At 44.6% G+C, this 24,006-nt stretch overlaps 1 long non-coding RNA gene across 1 annotated transcript; it reads left to right on the forward strand.

Annotated features, from left to right (window-relative positions):
- Window positions 1-3,734: 3,734 nt before the first annotated feature.
- Window positions 3,735-23,559, forward strand: LOC138294135 (uncharacterized). The gene is made up of 3 exons (XR_011203214.1): window positions 3,735-3,769; window positions 23,140-23,236; window positions 23,450-23,559. It is a non-coding gene; the product is annotated as an uncharacterized lncRNA (long non-coding RNA).
- Window positions 23,560-24,006: the final 447 nt, after the last annotated feature.

The following is a 24,006-nucleotide window of genomic DNA, read 5'->3' on the forward strand; positions in this document are numbered from 1 at the left end:
CTTTAGGAGTGATCTTTTTATAATAAAAAGATGATTAAGCATGTAGGCCTGACTTACTTATTGTGTGTTAAAGGGGAAAGTCTTTTAAGGGTGGATTGGTATTACACTGTGCCTATAGTCAGGTGTTTTGTAGGGCTGTGAAAAATTCATATAATTTGCTTTCACGTAATTCTGCAAAACTTTTAGGAATATTACTAAGAATCAAAATGTTCGATTCAGTGCTATATTTGATTTCAAAGTGCAGCCTCATTGACCCAAGGACACAGTTCGCACTAACAAAATAGCCCAAAAAACACAAGCATTCTGAAAAATAGCCTTACACTCTAGTTGTTCCTATACTTCGATGCTATTATATTCCCGCAAATTATAGCCTAATTGTGCAGCATGGCACAATTAACAGAATTTCGGGAACTTTTCATAACAAAAATGTGCACAAATCAAAACGCCCAGGCCTAATATTTTGTTACACTGATTCTCACAGATTAGCATAGTAGGCAAGTGTTAAGTAACCCACCCAAACAAACCATGGGGATAGAAGACTTGCATCATGTTAATCCTTATAAAGCTGCATTAGTAGGGATTTTATATTATTTTGACAACTGCAATTTTGCACATATTTATGTGTGTGTGTGTGTGTGTGTATATATATATATATATATTAATCTTTAATTGGTGCAAACGACCATAAAAGCCCATACAAATCTTTACTCTATACAAATCGCTAAGCAATTTACAAGATTTGTCTCCTACTGCTAAATTATAGAACTAGAGCATGACGTAGGCATCATGCACTTTAAATAAATCAATACAGACTGTTTCCCCAGGGAGATACACATTTTTTCTAAAATTTGGCTTTCTGTAATACCATCGCCTAACAGGATAATACAAAGGTTACAAACTATTAAAAGCTGTTAAAATCGGATCACTTATTCCATAGCGCTTCCTATAGCACCTTACACTGAGGACCAAGCCTGATGGAAGTGTCAAATAACTATAAATACAGTACAGCAAAGCCATTAAAACAATAAGATCTGTTAAAACCAATTGTTCCTTGTGGGCGTTAGAACTAAAAGTATCCCTTTCCTAGTATCGCCTTCACTCAGCCATCAGATTTCCTAGTCATAGTCCCCCCTTGTAGGTCAAGTGTTGGCCACAGGCTTTTAGTTATTCAATCAATTCTTACCTGAAAATGTGGTTCGCTTGTGCCAAACAGAGAAAAGGAAACAACTTACTGAATACACAATTAGCACTGCAGTATTTGTCCTAAATAAGTGCAGCACCACCTGATAATCCATGACCCCTAAAGACAGACAAATAGGTCAGAGCCATTGACGCATGCTTCATGCTTACCTGGACAAGCAATAAAGATATAGTTTATTGACTCGGTAGCTGACCCACATACAGGGCATAAGGTAGATACGCACCCCTTGGACCATTCAGTACAAGAGGATACATATTTGTAATTTTATTACATATACATGATGCATGGCTTGTGGGAGAGATTATGACCAACACAGTAGGTCTGGATTGGTTAAGGTTATAAGCGAATGCTAAAGATTATAGGCCTGATCACTTATAATGAAAAGATGCAATAAATGTATTAGAACTGAGAAACTGATTGTGAAAAACAAGGTAAATTTAGTAGGCGTTCATGGGTGATTTGTTTTACTTTGTATTAAAGCCTACAATTAGGTATTTTCTTACTTGCAATCGCATAGATAACGTTTGTAGGGAAGTGTTTTGGTGTTGGCTACCCCCTCTTCAAACCCCGGAGGTTCAAAGATTTCCAATTTAATAATTTCTGCAAAAATCTCTTTGAAAGGTCTGACAGTGTTAGCTGTCTGCCAGGATCTTGCAATAAAAAACAACTTGCACATACATCTCCTGTGAATGACAGGAGTTTAAGATCCGATTTGCAAATCCACCTGAAAATGATTGTGCTTCAGTGTCAAGGCTGATTTGCGAGTTCTTAAGTTTTCAATGTTTTCCTTTTATAGTTCCCTTTTCATTTCTTCTCCTCTTTTTATTCAATTGTTCTTGCAAGTACACTAGAGCTGTCTAGACAGTGCTAACAGATTGCTTTCTTGCTGCTGATTTCATTTGCAGTGCACAACATCCCACGTTGCAGCTTCCTCTAAACCAGGCAAACATTATGGAATGCTATTCTCCAAAGTGTGCCATTGTTTTACCATTCCAGGATGGCCAACACATTGGTTCTGAATGTGGTAGCCATGCTAGAACTTTGAAAGAGTGATGGACTATGAACAGTACCACTTTGAAAGGGCACCTGTTGCTAGATTCAGTTTTGTTATTACAAGCATATGCCCACTGTGTTGAGAAGTAGAATGTTTGCGTTTCTCTACTTGTATTCTTTTGATTCTTCATGCCTTTTTGTGGGGTGTGTGTATTTTATTGTACTTGTGATACAGGATGAATGCAAGAACTTGTCAGTGGCTAGATAAATGGATGCATGAGTGGAAAGATGAGTGACAGTGTGTATGCACGATGACTTTTTGAGTGCCTAAACCCATCAGTGAAAATAAAGGCACTTTCATTCATAAGCTGGACCTAGTGGTTATTGGAAGTGGTTACTACTTTATGTTTTCTGCTCCTTCTCCATTTTCTCTACCTCAATTCCTCTCACCATGAACACTCCCATATTCTCCCCTTCTCGCCCCCCCACTCCCTTTTTACACCTCCTCGCTTCTTCTCTTCTCCTAGATCTGCCTCATTTCTCTCCGTCCATCTTTCTAACCATATCCCCACTGCTGCACTCCTCTTTTGCACTCCTTTCTCTCCATTTCTTTTTGTTGTATTTTCTCCTATAACCCTCACTCTTTTCTCCCCTCTTTACCCCACTTCACTCTTTTTCTCTCAATCTCTTTACACATAACCAACTCCACCACCCCCTTATTTTCTGTCTCCCACTCGCCATTCTGCCCTGTCTTTCTCTTTCCTCTTGCACCCTTTATTTCATCCAGAAGTATGTTGTCTCTTTTCTTTTCTCTCCATGCAGTTTCCACACGATCCTTTCCTCTCTCCTTTGTACAGTCTCACATCCTTTCTCTATTTCGCTACCTTCTCTCCACTCCTCACCTTTCACACCACTTCGTCTCACTTCCCTATCCCTCTCTTGCATCTGCCCCATCTCTTCTAAATTCTCACAACGTTCCCTCTCTCAGTTCTTATCCACACCCCAAGCTTACGTCCTTTCCTCTCCTCATTCTCTCTTACATTTCTCGTTCTCTGTAATTACCCTCCTCCTTATCCCACTGCTCTGCCCATTAGCTCCTGCCCCGTTTTTCCGTCTCTCCTATTCTCTTTCATCTTTGTTTTTCGTATCTCAGTAGCCTCTCTGTTTCTCGTGCACAGGCCTTCTCTAGTCTCTAATTTGCACCGTCCCTCCCATTTCATAACTTCTCTCCGATACCTCTCACCTCTCTCATAAAACCTTCCTCACCCCAAAAATGTTTAATCTGCTTTAATTTTAAAAGAACCCCTTCACCTCAGCTCCACTCACTCTCCCCTTTTATGGAGACTCAAAGCTGAGAGGAGTCTCTCCTTTATTTTAATTTCAACCCCCCCCCCCACCAATCATATCTGCTTTCTCTCGGTTGTGCCCTTCTCCCTCCTTCAGCCTCCTTGGAGTTTCAGACAGGGTCAAACAGATAAGGAGCCGGACTCCTACCGCCGCCAGGTACAGGAGGCGCAGCCCTTCAGGAGAGAGAAGGGGAAAGGACGGGGCGCAGGAAGTTACGTCACGGAAGTGGTATGGTGGAGGGGACAGGGGCTGGCGGTGGTGCTGACCGGGCGAGAAAGGGAGAAAAGAGCCGAAGAGCTGAGAAAGAGAGAGGGACACACTGAAGGGGTGGCGGGAGAAAGACATAAAAATACACGGCGAGAGAGGAGAGTGTTTGTGAGAGTGGGGAGGGGCGATGGAAAGATGCAGTGAGAGAAGCGGCGAGGCACAGGTGAGGGTAAAGACGCCTAACGAAGAGAGCGCCTAGAGGAGGTGTACGGCCCTGCGCGCGAGAGACAGAAGGGTGAGCTGTGCGAGAGGGAGAAATAATTGGAAGCCCGGAGTACCGCCGTCTCTAGTAATGACTGTCACCCGCCGCCCCCTCCACCAGTCACGGCTGTCACCTGCCAGCCTGCCCTCTCATATTGGTGCTGGCATCTCTAACTATGCGCAGCATCCAAAATAGCTCCTTAATTGGAAAATCTCTAACATCGCTCCCACCAGCCCACCGCCTCCACCCTCCCCCCGTACGCTGTTTACACCCTTGCTACCAGCCCCCGTACTCTCTACCTCCACCCTACGCCGCCTCCTCGCCCTCATCACTCTCCCTTCACCACCCACTCTACACTTTTTCTTGAATCCCGTCCCTCATCTTCCCCTCCACTACCCCATTGGTTCCTTTTTACGCCCCTCCATCTTTCCACCCCTAGCTCTCACCTCAGCTCCCCCTCCAAGCCAGTATAAATCCCCAAGCAACATACCCTTCTCCCCTTTCAGAAGCAACATACCCTTCTCCCCTTTCAGTTCTTCATTCGTTATTTGTCCCAGCACTCTCCCTCCTTCACCTGCTGCCAAGCCCTCTCCAAATTGAGCCCCTTCTCTCCCATTGAACTATTCCCCTGGAATGTTAGGCAGTGTGCTCCCAATCGGACTTCATATTCCCCTTTACCCGTCGCACTCTTTTCTCTTGCACTTCTCCGTCATCCGCTGATCTGCAGATGGATGTTCACTTCTAGTTGTGTCTAGAATGCAAGGCCTAATTAAGCAGGTCATCAGCCCTTCTTCCGTTCCAGTATGATCCTGGCTGGGAGCCATCTGGAGACTAACACCTAGGTGCCAATGAGATGAAAGGATATAAAGGCCTGTCACTTCACAGCTACTTTAGAGAAACAATGACTTGGAGGCAGGTTTTTGATTTTGTTCACCCCCCATGTATGAGATGTGCATGCACCGTAAGTGTGTATAGGTAATTACACAACAAAGGTATAACTAGGACTTGATATTTTTTTATTCTCCCATAGGGCTCAGAAGTCCATGATAAAGAGAAACACAAATTCAGGATTTAAAACATAGCACAAGTAATTTAGTTTGTCTGTACCAACAAGACTTTAATACTACCCAAAAGAACCCTTCTGTGCATACTTAGAATCACAGCAGATTGAAAACAACTAATAGGGATCTAAACCTGTGCCTTACAGTTTTCGTGCTGCTCCCTAATTCCGGTTTATAGCTTATTGTGATATTGGAGAATTGCAATGTATGAACTGGAATTAACAAAGGCATCTCTGCCTCAAAAACAGTAACCCACTAATATATCTACAAAAGATAAATATCGCCAATCTGCATGTTTCATGATGTGCTTTGCAGCAGGCTCATTATCCTTCTATGCTTCTTTGTGAGTCAAAACGGTGACTGAATAAAACATAGAACTCTCCTGGAACTATATTAGCTACCAAAGTTGCCATATTTAAATTCCCTGAAAATTGCTGGCACACAAAGATCTCTACAGCAGCAGTGTTTTAAATGGGCAGGTCCTATCAGGTCCTAAATATCTTCACTTCTTTAATTTGTGAAGTGCAGTGTGGACTCAGTACTGCTTCAATGGCAGGGTATTGGCATTTCCCAGCAGCAAACAGGTACTTTGTGAGAAGACATACCTGCACTCCTAGGTTTCAGTTTCAAGCACCATGCAGCAGGTGTCTTAACCTTCCAAGACATTTCAAATGCAGCTTGTTTGTGATCAATGAATTAAGCTAGAACAGATTTACTGTCACATTATTCAGTATTGCCTATTTCTTTGTGGTAGATATTTAAAAATGAAATGTATACGTTGACGGCCAGACTCTGCTTTTCATTACTCTGCCGCTTATGACTTCCTCACCTTAACACCCAATTTACGGATTCCCAGAGAACATTTCTTCACATTCCAGCACTGGGGCAATGATCCCTGAGATGAGCCATTGCTCCCCACGAGCTCCTGCTTCCTTCCACTCCTCCTCACCGTCCATAGACTCAGCATATATTGGTTCAATTACTTACTGGTAATCTTCATTACCCAGATTAGTAGCCCTCCTCATCCAAGAAATTACAGAATGAGATGTCTTCACCTCTGACAGAGAGATTTCAATACGCCCTGGGTTGAAGGACCCTGTTTTTATATAATTCTTTTATGTCTGTAGTAGCTGTTTAATGCTCTGCCACTTCCTGTATATCACAAGCCAACAAGCAAACAAATTGGAGGTGCAAAGGAAGAGGAAATGTTTGAAGATTGGGATGGTTATGTTATTAAACCATTAACTCGTCTTCTATGTCCTCCTTGTCCCAGTAATTACAGAATGAGAATTTATCACGAAAACAGAAATGCAGCAACACCAGACACTGCTGAAAGCTTCAATCACATCAGCAATTACTCCACTGCTGACTTAAAAACAGTACAACCAAAATTAAAATCACTTTATTTGGATAACTCAAGTTGTAGTGATTTATAAATTTATAGTGGAAGGACCACATTGCTACCTTGCATATCTCTGGAATGGAAGCACCACTAGCCCCTACCTAGGGTGCTGACACTGTTCTAGTTAAGCGGTCCTCGGTCTGGGTAGGAACTATGTTACCCACTGACTTGTAAACCTGACCTATCGCATGAAGGACCCATCTGCTAATAGTCTCTCTCATCACCTTTTTACCTTCACTGTCTGCCCCAAAAGAAATGAAAATTGAGTTAGAAGATCTGAGTTCTTTTGTGCAGTCCAGGTATATAGACAAAGGGCCTGATTTAGATATTGGCAGATGGGTTACTTCGTCACAACGGTGAGGGATATACCGTCTGCTGAAGTCTAAATCCCATTAAATCTTATGGGATTTACATTTCAATGGATGGGATATCCATCACTGCTGTGACAGAGTAACCCATCTGCCAATATCTAAATCAGGCCCACAGTTCTCATATCTAATGAGGATTAAACATCTGGGTCAAAGTCTGAAAAGACTGGTAATACCAGTTCTTGTGCAAGGTGGATTTGAGACTGTACTTTTGGAAGCTGACATCCAATTTTAGAATAATCTGATCCTTGAAAAATCTTGTATAAGAGAAAGCTAAAGTTGACATTTAGGCCCCCAATTCACCCAACCTCCTTGCTGATGTAATAGCAAGCAGAAACGCTTTATAGGATAGCCAAGACAAATTGCTCTGTTACAAATTTTAACAGGGTTATAGTTGTAGACCTCTTAGAACAAAAGATATGTCCCAGGTTGACATATGGGTATGGACAGTTGATTTCTTTAGTCTAAAACCTCTCAAAGCCAATCAAGAAATAGGGCAATGTTTTGGGAAGCCTAAGTTCACTTTAACGGCCTTAATTGCCGACCATTGCACGGCCAAAGTAAATGGAACTAGAGCTTTTTGAAATCCCTACCTTAAATATTCCCAAATTTGTAAAGGGTCTACTGACAGACTGGTAAAACCCTTTGACTTGCACCACCTATGGAGAGATGCTTAGTATTTTTTTTATAGGAAACCAAGTTATGGGTTTACTGGAAGTCTGTATGTCATACCAACTAACTTGGAACATCCCATCTCCTGGAGCCCAACATGTTCAACATCCAGGCCATCAACCTGAGCTGCTGGAGTTAAAGAAGTGGAAATCAAGGGTATTGAAGAGGAGGGGGCTGTAGGGAGGAATGGAGGAAGGATTTATTAGACATGGTCATTAGGAGAGAAAACTATGGACGTCGTGGCCGAAATGGTTCAGTTAGTTACCCTGTGGTCTTCTCCTCTTGAGCTTTCGGAAGCACCTTCAGGAGGAAGGGGTTTGGCAGGAAAGCATACAAATTTACCTGAGGCCATCGGATCAAGAGGGCATCCACTGCCCAGGATTGAGGACATGGCTCTGCTGAACAAAAGATTGAGAGAATTACGTCAAGTGGTGACACAAACATGTCCAACAAGGAGGTCCCCAAACTGGCACATATGCCTTGGCCATCGACAGATGGTAAATAGAGTGTTCTTAGATATACACTGCTTCCAACTATAGAAAGCAGGATGCTGCCCAATTACAGATTGGATCTGTAATATATTAAATATTTTGCTCCTCGCCCTGTCATGGTGGTTGAGAAAGCACCTGGGCACCTGATTGTTCTCACTAGAACATTCTGTCCCTCCAGCTGGCTGGGAAATACCTGCAATGCTTGCTGCACCTCGGACAGCTCCCTCTAGTCGGAGGAATTGAGACTCTCTTCTCTAGACCAAGGGTCCTTCATCTCCAGATCCTCCAGAGTTGCTCCCCAGCCCCACAGACTTACATCTGTTGTTAGTTGGAGTAGACCAGGATATTGGAACAGAAATCATTTTGACAGGTTGTCCTCCACTAACCACTATTGTAAACTCAGATCTATCTCAGAATTGATATGAATCAATGTTTCACAGTTCCTCCTGACCTTCAGGAAACACCTCAAGACCTGGTTATTCAAGCAGTAGCATTCCTTCCCTCTTCACCTTCACTCAGCACCTTGAGACCCTAGCGGGTAAGTAGCGCTCTCTACAAAAGTTGGATTGATTGATTGATTCTGTGTGCTCTGGACCAAGAGATTCCGTAGGGGCTTGAGGTGGAAGCGAGCTGATGTTTGAAAATTGATGAAAAACCCCAGATCTTGAAGTTCCTTCATGACCAGCTGTTCGTCCTCTTGAGCCTTTAAGAAAGAGGAAGCAGATAACAAGCAGTGATCAAGAGATGCAAAGATAGAAACACCAGACAAGTGAAAATAAATAACAACAGGGGCCAGTACTTGGGGAAAGTTGAAAGACCAAACGGTAGGGCTTTGAATTGAAAAAATGTCTGTTTCCCACTGCAAACAGGAGGTACCTTTAGCTGTAAGGATAAATTAAAATGTTGAAGAATGCACCCTGAAGGTCTCAAAAGACTAAATAATTGTATTGAGATAATAGGGTAATGATTGTATGTAGAGAAATCATTTTGAACATTTCCACAAGGGCACATTTGTTCAAAGTCTTTAAGTCCAGGTCAGGTCTCTCATCTCCCAACTGCCTTGGGAACTAGAAAAAGGATAGAATAAAATCCCTTTTCCCTCTGCTCCATTGGAGCTAGATCCACTGCTTTCATTTCAGGAAGGGCTTGGGTGCTGAGGAGCATGCTTTTGACTTTGACTGATCATTTGGTAATGGGGTAGGCCTGTGCAGATCCAGAGAGGGATCTAGTGAAAATTGGATCTGAAACCATCCTTCATTATGTCAGGTGCCCACTGATCTGAACCACAAGCTGTCCCCTAGACATACAACAGGTTTTATGTCCAAATACAGCCTTGACCACTGGCATAGACACAAAAAAGACGCTTGTCTTGATAAGGCACTCCAAACTATTGGAAATGAATCAAAGGGTTTATATTGCTTTCCCTCTGCTGCCTTCTGAACCATTTTGTGAACTTCAGCTCTAAAAAGGTATTGTGCCTGTTAAGAGTCTAGTAGCTGCCATAGTTTCCTCCACAGATGTTGTGGACACCAAAAAGTGTCAAAAATCACACCGGAGGGAACTTCAATATAAAAGCTCCATACTTGCCAAAATAATATTTGGGTTACTACTGCTCTGAATGCAGTTGTAAAGGATATAAAAATCCTTCAGTAAGACCTGAGTGTCCTAGACAGCATAATTAGATGCAGCATACAATCTTTTCATAGTGGATTCTACCTTCCTGTCTACTATATCAGTAAGTGCAGAGTCTTCTGATGCAAGGTTTGACACAGAAGCTATTTATGCTAAGATCATGTTTACTTCTGGAGTTTGCAGGAAGTCTTTTTCAACATTTTTCAGGAGATACCTCTTGTTTAAAAAGTGAGAATGTTTGAATTATATGGGTTGTTCAACTTTTTCAATAATATGCCCTTGACGACCTTTTGAAGTGGTAAGTCATCCTCCTGACCTGCACAATATTGGGGGTAGCTCACGTAGCAGAGGGTCTTGGATGGATTTCCCTATTTGGTCTTTTTCTGACACTTCATCTGGTTCTTTAAGGCATTTTTTCCTAGGCTCTGCTACATCAAAGTGTACAAGGTCTTTTGACAGCAAACAAGTCTTAGAAATAAGGAGGACTTCTTCTTCTTGAGAATCATTCAGCTGTGTGTTATGGTGCTTATATATTACTTTTCGCCTCTCTGCTGCACTATGCAGGAAACAGACACACTAGACCAGTGCCGTTCCTGCTTCAGAAGTTGCCTGATAATGGGATATTGGTTCCCATGAGATTCCACCAACAAACACAAGGCTACCACCTTCAGTCCGCCATGCCCATTTGCACATTGACTGCAGTCCAGGACAGGACACTGGCTTCTGAGTGGCCTGGCCTACAGTGTTTCCCTGCTTCCTGGCTCAGCCCAGCATGAAGGCGAGGAGCATGCTGGTGACTGGCGCATGCAAAGGACCACTGTGCCCAGTGACAGTGGTCCACAACAGGAGAGGCCAAAAACTCACCACAAGAAAAACATATGAGATATAAAATGCATGGCTTACCTTGTCCACTTAGGACAGAGAGTAAAACCAGGAAGTGGTAGTGGAGGGAAAGACATATATCAGCTACTTTAGACATAAAACAAATTCTATGGAAACAGGGTCCTTTGACCTTGGATGTGGTGAAATTTCTGTGTCATAGGCGGAGAGGCCTCATTCTATAATTCCTGGGACGAGGAGGACGTACATAAGGGATTCATGTTTCTTTCACTACTCAGGTATATATAATCTGTTCCTCATGAAGCAGTGAGGAGAAAGTATGCTTTCAGTTCTCTTCTCTAACCAATGAGGAGCTTGTATTATTCTTCCACTCCATGTCATGATCATCATAGAAGAGAAAGTATACACCATCTAGCCCACAAGAAGCAGCAATGAACAGACATTCTGTCTCTCAGAAGCCAGGCCACAGAACACAGCCGATATTCTTCTTCTCAGTCTTTATGGTACAGAGAGGAGCAGCTACTCACCCTAAACCCTCCTCATGAGCTCCTGCTTACTTCCAACATCGTGACCTAGAGAGGAGGGTATCCTTTCTCTGCTCCTCTTTAGGTGCCTCGAAGAGGCTCTGGAACACAAACTGGCCAAGAGTGATGAAGGGATGCTTTCTCACATTCCTTTGGACCCAGAGCAGAGCAACTTTTCTTCCATCACTATTCCTTATAGCATCAGAGGCTGTCATACAAAGATTCGCCCTTTCATTATGTTTCAGCCTTCCTTCGTCCCCATATGACAGAGGGCAGCAGATTTCTTTCTGTCTTAATTCCCCAGTACAGTGGTCCCTAACTCTTTGACTTCTGTAGACTCCCACATACTCATTACTGGAGTCCAGGAAGCCCCACTAAATCATTATTGGAATTTGGGGACCCCACCATAAGTCATTAGTGATATCCAGAGACCCCAGACTAAGAAATGTTGATGATTTGAACCACAAAACACTGCACAAAAATACAGACACAAGCATTCATCAAGTACACAAAAGATGAAATATTTTATTTGATTAACAAGATAAAAAAAAAATATGTTATCTATATTGGGCAGGTTGGAGCTTTTTTAAATTCAACTAAGGCCACCCATTGTCTATATATAATTCTGTTTGTTGCACTTGCTTTGCTCCTGCAAGCATTCTGAGAAGACGGCTTCATTTTTAGCCTCCAATTTCAAATTCCTTCACATTTACAGAACATTTAAAAAATGTTGCATTTAAATTGTGCTTCTATACCTATACACATGTTATTAATCTGTTAATATTATTCAAATCTCTGAGGAGTCGTGGACCCCTGAGAAAGTTTCACGACCCACTGAAGCACCCTGGACCACATGTTAAGAACTGCTGCTGCTCTAGTGAGTCAAAGAGGGACCGGTTTCTTTCCTTCTCCTCTCCTGCCAGACAGGAGCAGAAATTAACAGCTTGATAATTTGCTTGAGTTCTTTAAGGTCACTTCCTTTCCTCCTTCAAAGACTTCATGCTCCATCTACTCTGGAGGGCGGGGATTCTCTGTAGCATAATAAAAACTCCTTATGCAGGTGTCTGTTTGGCAGTGTTTGTGTAGAAAGAACTCCTTGGGAGTAGACAACCACCTTACAGTGAGACATACCAGTACACAGCATTATTTTTTACAGATAATAAAGGGAGTGTAAGAAACAAGGTCTTATCTGTCAGGCACTTGTTTCAACAGGTTCACAGACTGCTTTTTCAGTGAAAGCTGGCATATCTTCTCTTTCACGTCGACTAGGAGCACAGAAACCTTTCAGCACTAGTAGAAGTTATCCCAGTACAAATACCCCAGAATGCCTTCTTTTAAATAGTTTCTGAAGAATGATTACTCTGCATTCGACATACAGTTCGTCGATGAAATTGGGTTGGTTCATAGGCGATAAGTGATGTGATGGTTCTTGAATTCGTCAAAAGCACACAGCTCAATTGGTGATCCAGAGTCTATCTTAAATCTATACAACAAGTTCTGGCCTTAAATCCAAATGCTATACAACTTATACCAGCCGGCTTGTGCTTTGCTCAGTCCTCTTACTGTCACAGCTTTTCCACGACTACTGAAATAAAATAAGTATAACATTAAAGCTTAAAACACAATGCAAAGCCTCTTTTCTTTACAATACCATGTGACAATATTAAACCTGTGGAGAGACGTGTTCCTATACCTCTATATATACTTCACCCAGCTGTGTCTGCGTGCATATGATGCAGCGGGCAGTCTGAAGTATTGTATCCATATTGGTGAAATATGCCAAGAGAGAGAAAAGTCCAAAATGTAATGCTCAAAGAATACAACATATTTATTAAAAGTGCATGTATGAGATGAACAAAGGTCTTTATTTCGGCCTGCAAAACTAATTGGGATGAATCCACATTAGTAAGAAGGTGAATTGAAAAACAAGTATCTCTGCAAATGCCTTATTGTGTCACCAACCACAGTTCTATACAACCACTCCAGTGTAATTCTATCCCAATCCACACATTAAGCCATTATTACCAACTATCATTTTCATACTAGTAAAATGATGGCACTTTTGGTACCTGATTATCCCAAGCCACACACCATGCGACAAATGACATCATGCTGAGACAACATATTATAATGATCCTAAAACAGTACGAATGGGCGAGACAGGAAATCCAATGAATACTGAATACTTGACTGTGAGAAAAAGTCCGCCTCAATGAGACAGATGCTCATCACTTAAATCAACCTTGTCCTATGCCATACTGATTTATCATCTTAACTGACCATTAACCTGTCCATCTCTCTCCTTTAAGGACAACCCTCTTTAATTTCATCAAGTATGCATCCAAACACACCTTTTCCCCTTCTCAGATTAAAAAGTAGTACCCCGCTTACCCAGTTACCTTGTAAATAACTCTGAACTCTATAACCCCTCTGCCCGGGCTCATCCAGCCGTACATCATCATAATCAGCCTTGTTTATGTCCATACCTAGGACCATATTTGGAGTCGTTTGAGGACTTCCGCCCACTTATGGGCAGAAGTCTGAATCCGTCGACCTGGCCGACGGAGTTGAAGAGGCGGGTGCATCGCTCGCACTGCCACAGCAGCAAGACTCCGCTCACCGTATTACTAACTGTAATATGGCTTGGCGGAGTCTTGCTGGCGCAGTGGTGCTGGCGGTGTAAAACCGCCAGGACCCATCCCCTCCTGGATGACCTCCTCGACAGAGAAGGTAAGTGATTGTCTAAAAGGGGGGGAGTGTTGGGTGCATGTGTGTGGTGTGTGCGTGTATGTGTGCGAATGTGGGAGCATGTGTGCAAGTCTGCAAGTGAGTGGGGGTGCATGTGTGCAAGTGTGCATATGCGAGGGGGAGTGTGTGAATGTATGCGTGCGTGGAGGGGGTGGGGGGTGTAATGAATGTGGATGGGGAAGTGGGGGGTGTTTGTGGGTGTGTGTGTGCATGTGTTTGTGTGAGTGAACGGGGAGAGCGAGTGAGTGTATGAATGCAGTGGAGGGGGGAGGTGGAGGGAGGTGTGAATGTTTGCGAAGGGGGTGTGTGAATGTGTGAGTGGGGGTGTGTGTATGTCAGTGTGAGTGCAGTGTGGATGTTTGGATTGATGTGTACTGTGGGGGGGTTTGAAAGTGTGTTGAAGGTTTTGTGAGTGTGTGGATGGGTGGGGGGTGCATGGAGGTGTGGGGACATGTGTGCATGTGCGTGCCGGCGATAGGAATGGAGATTCCAGTCGCCGGGTGTGTTATCGCCAGGGTTTTCATGGCGGGGTGACCGCCACTGAAAGGCTGAGGCCTGCCACCGGGCTGGAGGTGCTCACCGCCAGCCGTGTCAGTGCGACCGCACCACCGGGCTATGCAGCGTTGTGGAGGTTTGACTTCTTCCAAACCCAACAACTTATGATGTGGCAGTCTTTACCGCCAGGTCGACTACGGTAAGACCGTCACGGCGAGGCTGGCAGTCTGATGACCACCAGCCTCGTAATGAGGGCTCAAATGTCCAAAATCTGTTATGCAATTGCTCATTAGCAACTTACCCCCAAACAACAAATGTTCTTCCTTCAAAAATGCACTTGTTCCATTCTAAGCTTACATTCCAAAAAGAGTACTAACATATCCTCCCCAAACCCTGTCTGTAAGATGAGTGGGCCGGCTAGTGCAGTTCGTCCACACTTGGCTAACTTCTGGTGGCAGGCGTACCTTATCAAAAGAGGACCCCTGACCAAACTGCCAACCACTTATTGCTCCCAAGCCTGCCCTCATGACTAAACTGGCCGATTCCTGACAAAGCAGATATAGGCCTACTCCACGCCCCCAATGACCTAAGGGCCAAGGCTCCAGGGTTGCCTGCCCACCAGGACCCCACTCTTTACAGAAGAAAGAGGAAACAAGATGTAAAAGCGACCAGTAAGTTACTTTTTCAGGCACTCGATGTGAATTCTTCATAAATCTGACCACAGCGCTGAAGGCTCAATTACCGCTACTGTTTGCACTCTCTCACAGATACATCAATGTGACATTTTGCAGTAAATATGGGGTGCTCCTGTACCCCCGATGTTAGTTTTCAACGTCATGTATTTGAGCCAAGGATAAGACTGACTGTTTGAAGGCATCAGTTTAACAAAATACCACCCATGTTGCTATTCCACCTCTGTGGTGGTATTTCAACCGGTGCAAACATTCATGATGAGGGATTCGTAGACATATTTGTAGAAATATTTGTTTGTCGATTCACCCTTCTTACTACCATTGATTCATTCTAATTCTCTTGCTGTTTGCGTGGAGCCTAACGTTTGAAATTAATGTCTATGGAGGATTTCCTGGGAAAATATTGTATTATTTGGAAATAACTTTTTAGATTTTTCTTTCATATGTTGCAAAATAGATTTTGGTTGTTTTGCCACAAATTACATAAATACTTTGTATCAACAAGTTTATACATACACTCAAAGAGATGTTATTTTTAGTAATCATGCCATTTTATTAGTTTTAATATATAGCTTTAACATTAACTTCCATAAACAAAATTAATACCCCCCTCCGCCCCCCAACAAAATCAAAAATAAAATAAAGAGGCAGCATCTTGTATTACAACGAGTTATATCATATTATCTCTGATTGATGGGAGACCCATTAGGGTATTTGTGGTAGTGACAATAATTCTCGACGTAAATCAACACGGACAGTGGAGGGGGGTCGAAGATGTCCCATTACTCTGCTAAGGAGAGAGAAGAGTGCGTTGGATAATCGCTTTAATTGGGTTCCAGTCTGGTATTTCTAGTCAAACAACCAGATGTACTTGCTCGAGGCGAAATGTCAACAGGCACCCACAAGGTGTATTTCCCTACCCCTCCTGTAACCAGGGGTCTGACATCTGTCTTGACGACTCATCGAAAGTCTAGACCCAACTCATTCCAGGAGCGTGATAAAGGATATTGTCGCAGTGACCCGGGCTTCCTCTCTACCTAAGGAGCTACTTCAATACTCTACCCTATAGCGCACCGCATTGGCCCAGTGACCCACAGGGAGTACCAGACGGGGTTTCCAGTGCACTGTGATGGATAGTTCTGCTAACATCAGCAAGAGTTCAGAAAACCTGGGCGCAGCCCTCTCTGATTTCTAACTGGCGGCAAGGCCTAGTACACAGTTCTACAATGTAACATAGAGCCTTTACCCCGTAATTGTTTTGAACACTGCTACTGCTTCTTGCCGGAAGTGCACAATTCTAGAACATTCTCAGATCATGTGTAAGAAGTCTGCTTGCTTCAGATGACAACGTAGGCAATTTGTGGAAAACTCGGGATTTAGTTTTGCTATCTTCCTATGGGTCACAAAGGTTGTATAGAATATATTAGAACTAAGCCTTCCATGGTACCATCTGGGAATATTTCTAAATCCTATCCTACTCTTTGTCATTATAGGCTATTCCAATCCCTCCTTCCATTTTGTTTTCATCTTGTCAAGCAGGGCAGGCCCTACTTCGCCCAATGCCTTGTAAACCCAGGTTACAAGCCTCCTACCACTTATCACCATATAAAATGTTTGCACGTAGGCATGAATCAGCGGTTCGGAGTCTATGATGCTCCAAGTGGCATACATTTCAGATACCAGAGAACTGTGCCTAAGGAAATGGACTGCAAAAAGCCCCTCGTCTTCCATCAATAATTAAAGTGTAATTAAATAGCTATTTTCAAATGTCATTGGGGGTCATTCCTACATTGGCGGGAACCGCCGAATGACCGCACCGCGGTCAAAAGACTGCGGCGGCCATTCTGGCTTTCCCGCTGGGCCGGCGGGCGACCGCCAGAAGGCCGCCCGCCGGCCCAGCGGGAAACCCCCTTCTACGAGGATGCCGGCTCCGAATGGAGCCGGCGGAGTCGAAAGGGTGCGACGGGTGCAGTGGCACCCGTCGCGATTTTCAGTGTCTGCTTTGCAGACACTGAAAATCTTAGTGGGGACCTGGTAGGGGGCCCCACGACACCCGTTACCACCATCCTGTTCCTGGCGGTGAAAACCACCAGGAACAGGATGGCGGTAAGGGGGTCGGAATCCCCAGCGCCGCCATGGAGGATTCCCTGGGCCAGGGGTAAACCGGCGGGAAACCGCCGGTTGCCCTTTTCTGACTGCGGCTTTACCGCCGCGGTCAGAATGGCCAAGGAAGCACCGCCAGCCTGTTGGCGGTGCTTCCGTCATTTTAGCCCTGGCGGTCGCCGACCGCCAGGGTTAGAATGACCCCCATTATCTCCAATCCCGCCAAGGCTGCTATTGGTCGTTCCAAAGTTTTGATTGGTGCGGTAAATTCGTACTCTTTAGTATTTGAAGGTTACATCATCCCTCTCATCTAATTACTTCTCCCTAGGTCCTCTTTGTTTCTTATCACAGGACCTAGGGAATACAGGTAGGATTTCGCCCAATTAATGTGCAATCCTGATTGTTGCCCAAGCGTATGGAAGATCTAGATGGGATGTAAATCTGCTCTCACATTCTTGATGTAGAGCGGAATGTTGTCCGAATGCAGGGTCACAACTTAGCCTTGCCTCAAACAAAGGGGTACCTCAATCGTGGCCCAGTTTTTTCAACCAACCAGTCAGGAGCTCAACTGTCAGCACAAACAAGGGTGGAGAAACTGGCCAGTCCTCCCCTGTCGCTTCCCAATATAGTACAGGCTGAAGTCACCTCATCACTCTGCACTCTTGCAAGCAGGCTTCTATTCAACAAAGAGAGCTATCTGCAAAAACCAGCACCAAAAGCAAACTTCTTTAAGGTTCGGGCATAATACAGCCAACTTAAGGAGTCAAATGCTATCTCCATATCCAGAGGCACGGCAGCCGCTCAAGACCATTCTTGTGGGGTCTTTTTCATTATTTGAAAGAGTTGCTTTATATTCTGGGATGTACTCTGCCGGGTAGGAGCCCACTTGGTCTGGGTGTGTAATGGTAGTCATTTGAGAGAGTAGCTACTAGTGGGAGCAGCCATCTAGCCAGGATCTTGCCAACAATCTGGTAGTGCATGTTTAGGACAGATAATAGCTGGGATCAGGTCACATCAAGGTGATCACTTCTGACCTTGGGCAGAGAGGCTATTAATGCATCTGTCAGTGAGGAGGGGAAGCCTAACACTTCTGCTTTTATAGATACTAGCTTCGGGCTAAAGCGATCAACGTAACTATAGTACAACTCCAGAGGTAGGCCGCCAGAACCAGGCATTTTTACCAGTGTCTGGCTTCAGTATGGCCCCTTAACATCTTGTATTGCCAGAAGTAAATCAAATTCAGTACTGTCTGTCTCACAGACCTGGACAACCACAAGGGGCGACAAATACTTACCCATCAAACCGCTAGTACTAGTGGCATAAATGAGCATAATATTCAAAGGATGTCCTATTAAGCTCCTTGGTTAGTGCACTATGCACCAGCGTCAGTGACTGAAAAGAGGGGAATCCCTCTTCTGTTTCCTCTAGGAAGCCAGGCCAATAAGTGTCCTGATTTGTCACCCTCATTGTGGTGGCAGGTTGCACAAGCTTTATAACCCACCCCTCGCAGTCTTTCTACTATTGTGGCATATGTTTCTCTTCTAGTATTAAGGGACCCAAGTTTACTTCCTCTCCAAGGCATTGCAATGAACCTCTATCTCTATCAACTCCTGTTTGAGTGCCTTGTTCGTGTAGACTGTTAGGCGAGTGGATTGACCCCTGATTACTGCTTTAAAAGCTTCCAACTCCAACGTGAGTGCGAAAGCAGTTTCCTCGATTTTGTCGAAATATTTATCAATTGTTTTGCCCAATATTGATTGAAAAACATGACCTTTAACTCTAGCTTCCCGGAAACGCCATGTGGGAACAGGTGCCAGCTACCTACCCCACCAGACGGTCAATATCAGGGGTTATGTTTTGCCTTGGTCCTGCCCAGACACTCAACATTATGCACCTCAGGAAACAGCCTCTGGGAGGAAACCAGTCTTCTGGCAAAAAGAAGATATACTCCCGCATGTGAGAATTCCCAATTGTTCATTCATCTGTCAATGACCAGCTATGCAACCAATCCCGTTGGGCCTTAGCCCTTCTTGGCGGTTGTGGAAGCTGAGGATGAGAACAGTAGATATACTCATCCAGGACACTATTAAAGCCCCTACCCAGCACCACTGGGTGGTGGGGCCAGGAGTTTTTTTAAAATGGGATACTGCACCATAAATTGGCTATTGGGTAATATTAGGTGCAAATATGGATCCCTGAATAATTAACTGGCCTTACAATATCTCCTCACCAATACAGATCATTCCTCCCTGTCTTGATAGGCATTGAAAGCTTTGAAGGAAACTCATTTCAGTACCCTACCCACTCCGTCCCCCTGGCGAATGAGAAAAAATAGTGGCTAAACCTGCCTCCAACTCCCACTGACAAATGTCCTTCCTGCAGGAAAGCCCTATGAATCGCTCTGTATTTCAAGTATGAGTGAAACGTGTAGCTCTTTGCATCTACAGTCATCCTCAAATGTGGAAGATAAACTCCTGCAAACCCATCATTTAGTTAATCATTCTAACTTAAGCAGTGTCTCTCACCCTCCCTCTCCTCACATAGGATCCCCAGTCAGATTTCCCAATCGGCCACATGACTTCCCAAACTATTATATTTAACCTATTGGATCTGCTTCTGTTCTAACATCCCCCCTACCGACCCCAAGACAAGAGACCAAATCTCTCCTGCCTACTCATGAAATATATTGATTAGACAAAAGGTAACCAGAGCATTACCCACTGAGATTCCCAATGCATTGGGTAATGCATTACCCTGCATTAGCCAATGCAGGGTAATGCAAGTGGGGGGTAAGTAGGTGCATCAAATTTCTATGCGATGCGGATGTAGACACCCGCACAGCAACAACACATGTAAGAGTTCAAAAAGTCATCCATCATCTACGATGTTAGTGTCAGATGATTTGTGGAGATGCTGGCACCTGATTGAGATACTATGTCAAAGTTAGATGAGGATATTCTTCTCTTCAGATGAAAAGCTCTCTGGGAACTGACAGAAGGATGCAGCTGATCTTAAATGTAGGCCTTGGTTCATGCTGTGCTTGGGAAGGTTGGGTCCAGCATCTATCTCTCGGTGGTTGAGGTTTCCTCATTCTTTTTCACTTTCTAGGGTTGAGAGCCATTGAAGCAGCTCAGGAGAACCATCCAATGTGTCCTTTGAAGTGGTGTGCTGTTCCACCCAATCCCATGTAGCCTCAGTAAAGAAGAGTGTTAAATAATTGTCCATTATTTACAGCTTTGAAGGAAAAATCAGTGCTTATTTCATCCTAAAATCCCTCAGTTTTCTTTTCACCCCTATGAATGATACTTTTTTGCTGTAGAGCTGCAGCTGTGTAATTGGGAAATATCAGGACACAATTGTCCTTTATGGTAAATTGACTCTCTTTCCTTGCTGCTTGCAGGCTTACATCCCTGTGTTGGTGATTTAGTCTTGTGGTATCAGTCGATCTAGCTGGGAGACTAAGGTTCTGGCCTGGCACTCTGGCCCTGATTCTAACCCCGGCGGTCTTCGACCGCCGGGGCGAGGGTCGGCGGGAGCACCGCCGACAGGCCGGCGGTGCCCCGCAGGGCATTCTGACCGCGGCGCTTTGGCCGCGGTCAGAAAGGGTAAACCGGCGGTCTCCCGCCGGTTTACCGCTGCCCTCAGAATCCCCCATGGCGGCGCAGCTTGATGCGCCGCCATGGGGGATTCTGACCCCCCCTACCGCCATCCTGTTCATGGCGGGAAAGCCGCCATGAACAGGATGGCGGTAGGGGGGGTCGCGGGGCCCCTGGGGGCCCCTGCCGTGCCCATGCCAATGGCATGGGCACGGCAGGGGCCCCCGTAAGAGGGCCCCGCAAGGTATTTCAGTGTCTGCCTTGCAGACGGGTGCTACTGCACCCGTCGCACCTTCCCACTCCGCCGGCTCGATTACGAGCCGGCATCCTCGTGGGAAGGGAGTTTTTCCCTGGGCTGGCGGGCGGTCTTTTGGAGACCGCCCGCCAGCCCAGGGAAAAACTCATAATACCCTCCGCGGTCTTCTGACCGCGGAGCGGTATTATGGGGGCGGAATTCTGGCGGGCGGCCTCCGCCGCCCGCCAGGATTAGAATCACCCCCTCTGTGTCTTTCAAGCATGAAACAGGATGACAAACCCTGGGAGAGACCACTGAGACCAACCAGTTTATCATTCAAAGTGTGGAATTGTGGCTTTCCACTCCTTCCTGCATTCCAACAATGCCTAGATTATTGCATCTGGCCATCCTCTCTGCATCTTCCACCCTACCTTCAAGGTATCGCACCGTGTCTACCAGTTCCTCAATTTGTTTGTTGACATCAGATGTTTGCAGATGCAGCTATTCTATGGCCACCTTACTGAGACAACTTTCTCAGCTAACCTTGGTCTTTGCGCAGTAACCCCAGATCAGAGGCCACTGGATCCACCTCCCCCTCAAATGTAGTTTTCATCTGCACCATGGCCCCCATAATGTTGTTCAGCTTCCCTTGAATTGTCTCTTCCAGGGAAGCATGTGACTTGGCAGCAAGGGCGTGGCTATTGAACCCCCGCCACTCCTCTGTCCATCTCCCAGGCCCAGGCTGAGAGCCCCTTGGTTGTATATTATTTAGCCTCTGAGAATGGACTTTCTCTACTCCACAAGCATCCTAATCGCTGCTTGAAGTCCTCGCAGTTTATGCCACAAGCATCAAGGCCTCGCAGGGGACCTAGAGCACCTCACACAACCAGGAATCTTTCCCTCTTCAAAAAAAACTTTCAGCTGTGCAGTATATATGATGTCCCTCATGAGACAAGAGCAGTTTGTTCCCCTGATATTCTGACCTGTGCCTTCAGAAGTTTTGCCCTCCACACCCTTGACTCTCAGGTCCACAATGTAGGGAGTGACAGGAGTGAGGCAGTGCTCTGAACACAGTTAGGACTCTCTGGAGAACAGGTCAGTGGTCTGTTCCACACAAGACACCACTGTCTGGATTTTCAGTTTTACGGTGGACCAAAAGTCTGTCTGCATGACAGATTCCACAACATATTGCGTGATGCACAGCCCTACCCCCAAAAAATATCATGTCCTTGGATGGGGGAAGGAGGGGAGACCAGAACATCACGCTCACTGGGGGCCCCTGGAACATCCAGTTAAGCCCCTTTATCACCCATAAATCGGCACAGCAGGAAGAATATGAAGGAGGGAGCAAGGAGGGTATGAAATACTTAATCCAAACTGCAGTCTACAACGGGCACCTCGACATGCCTCAGCCCTCAATGCCCATGTCATTCTCTCAGGTCTGGAATGGGGTAAGGAACTCCTTCCGAGGGCCTCAACAAACCAGTAGTGTCAAGTGGGGCTTTACAGGCTGGAGCCTCACCACAGGTACTCCTTCAGTGGCCAGTCCCCATGCTGTCAGCATGACCCCACCACCGTAACCTCCCGTCATCCACCAAATGACCTATGGAGGGGCTAAGAGCAGGGTCGGTGCAGAGAGGCCGGCCTACAGCATCTCCTCCTCATGCACCCTGCATCAAGACTGCATCAAGTTGCTCACTTCTGCGGGCCCACATGGCATCTGCTCCTCCTTGGGCTTCGAAGCCAGAGAGCCACAGGTTCAGGTGGACACTGTCACACCTGGCCAAGCCATGCCGCCCCTCCCACTTTCCTTTATTTGTAGGTGTTCCATCCACACCTATGCACCATTTGTTGCTGTTTGATAAATACACATCTTGCATTTCTACAGAGATACACACTTGAGTGTAGTATATATAATGGTATATGAATCTTTCTTCTACTCGTTTAATATTTTCACACTGGTGTGGCTACAAGGAGACACTTCATACTATGGTATACCTTTCAATATGTTATACATATTTTATATCAACATTCTTGAAAACAAATAAACGCTGAGCTGCCTGAGCGAAGCACGTCTGCTGGTACAAGTTGTATACCTTTTGTATCTAAAGCTTGAACAAGTTGCATACATTTTGTATATAAACTCGATCATCAAATGAATTATATACATTAAAGAATTAAAGACCTGTCGCTTGATTCTTTACAATCAGGATATAAATATTGACAAACTATGTCTTGTTTATGAATTAACTCTCATACTTTACTTTCAGCTCAGCTTGAGTGGCAGGGTTCAACCCAAGGCTTACAATCCTACACGACAAACAAAGGAGCCACATTTTTGTCACAAACATAGATCGTGAAACATAGGTATAAACCATCTCAATATTCAAATTGAAATAAAAGAGTGCCGTTGATAGGTGTTTCTGAGCTGCAGAATTTTCCATGGTGAAAACTGCAAACATGTCACAGAGTACATGAGTTGGCATGGCATATGACTGCAAATAACATAGCAATATAGCTGATTTTTGTTAGATGGGTTCAGTTGGAGTTGAAAAGTGATGTTGTAATTTTGTCTTTTAGTCTAATTCGAACCTGGAGGCCACAAACCAAAACAGGGGCTCGTTGCTTCGTTCCTCCATCTTCTGGAGCCAAGGTCACAATGGAAAGAGTATCAGAGAGATGAAAAAGTATCCCCACAAGCACTATTTGCTATGTGCATTTATTTAAGGCAACCCAAATACCACGTGTAGAGATTAGTCGGAGGGATATGCCAGAGCCCCGCAAGGAAAACTCAAGAGACGTTGATGTCAAGGTTTTAGTGTAAATTGTTCAGGGTGGACACTAATGGAAATGTAAAAGTTGTATTAATAATAATATATAGAACAAACCTAATGATACCAACTTTAGGTAATACATTTGTTTAAAATGTAAAGTATGCTCTTTTCCAATACTCAAATTTAGTATTGTGAGAGGATTGATAAACATGTTGTCGAATTGGTAGATTGCTACAATAATTTAGTTTTTTTTATTGATAGAAACTTGCACTAGCAAATTCATTTTCAAGGGCTCATGGAGCATTCATGGATGAGGTTGCAGCTGTGAAGTCTGTTGTGGACACTAGACATGCTGAGGGCTAA

Source organism: Pleurodeles waltl, chromosome 4_2 (genome assembly GCF_031143425.1).
Source record: "Pleurodeles waltl isolate 20211129_DDA chromosome 4_2, aPleWal1.hap1.20221129, whole genome shotgun sequence".
NCBI lineage: Eukaryota > Metazoa > Chordata > Amphibia > Caudata > Salamandridae > Pleurodeles > Pleurodeles waltl.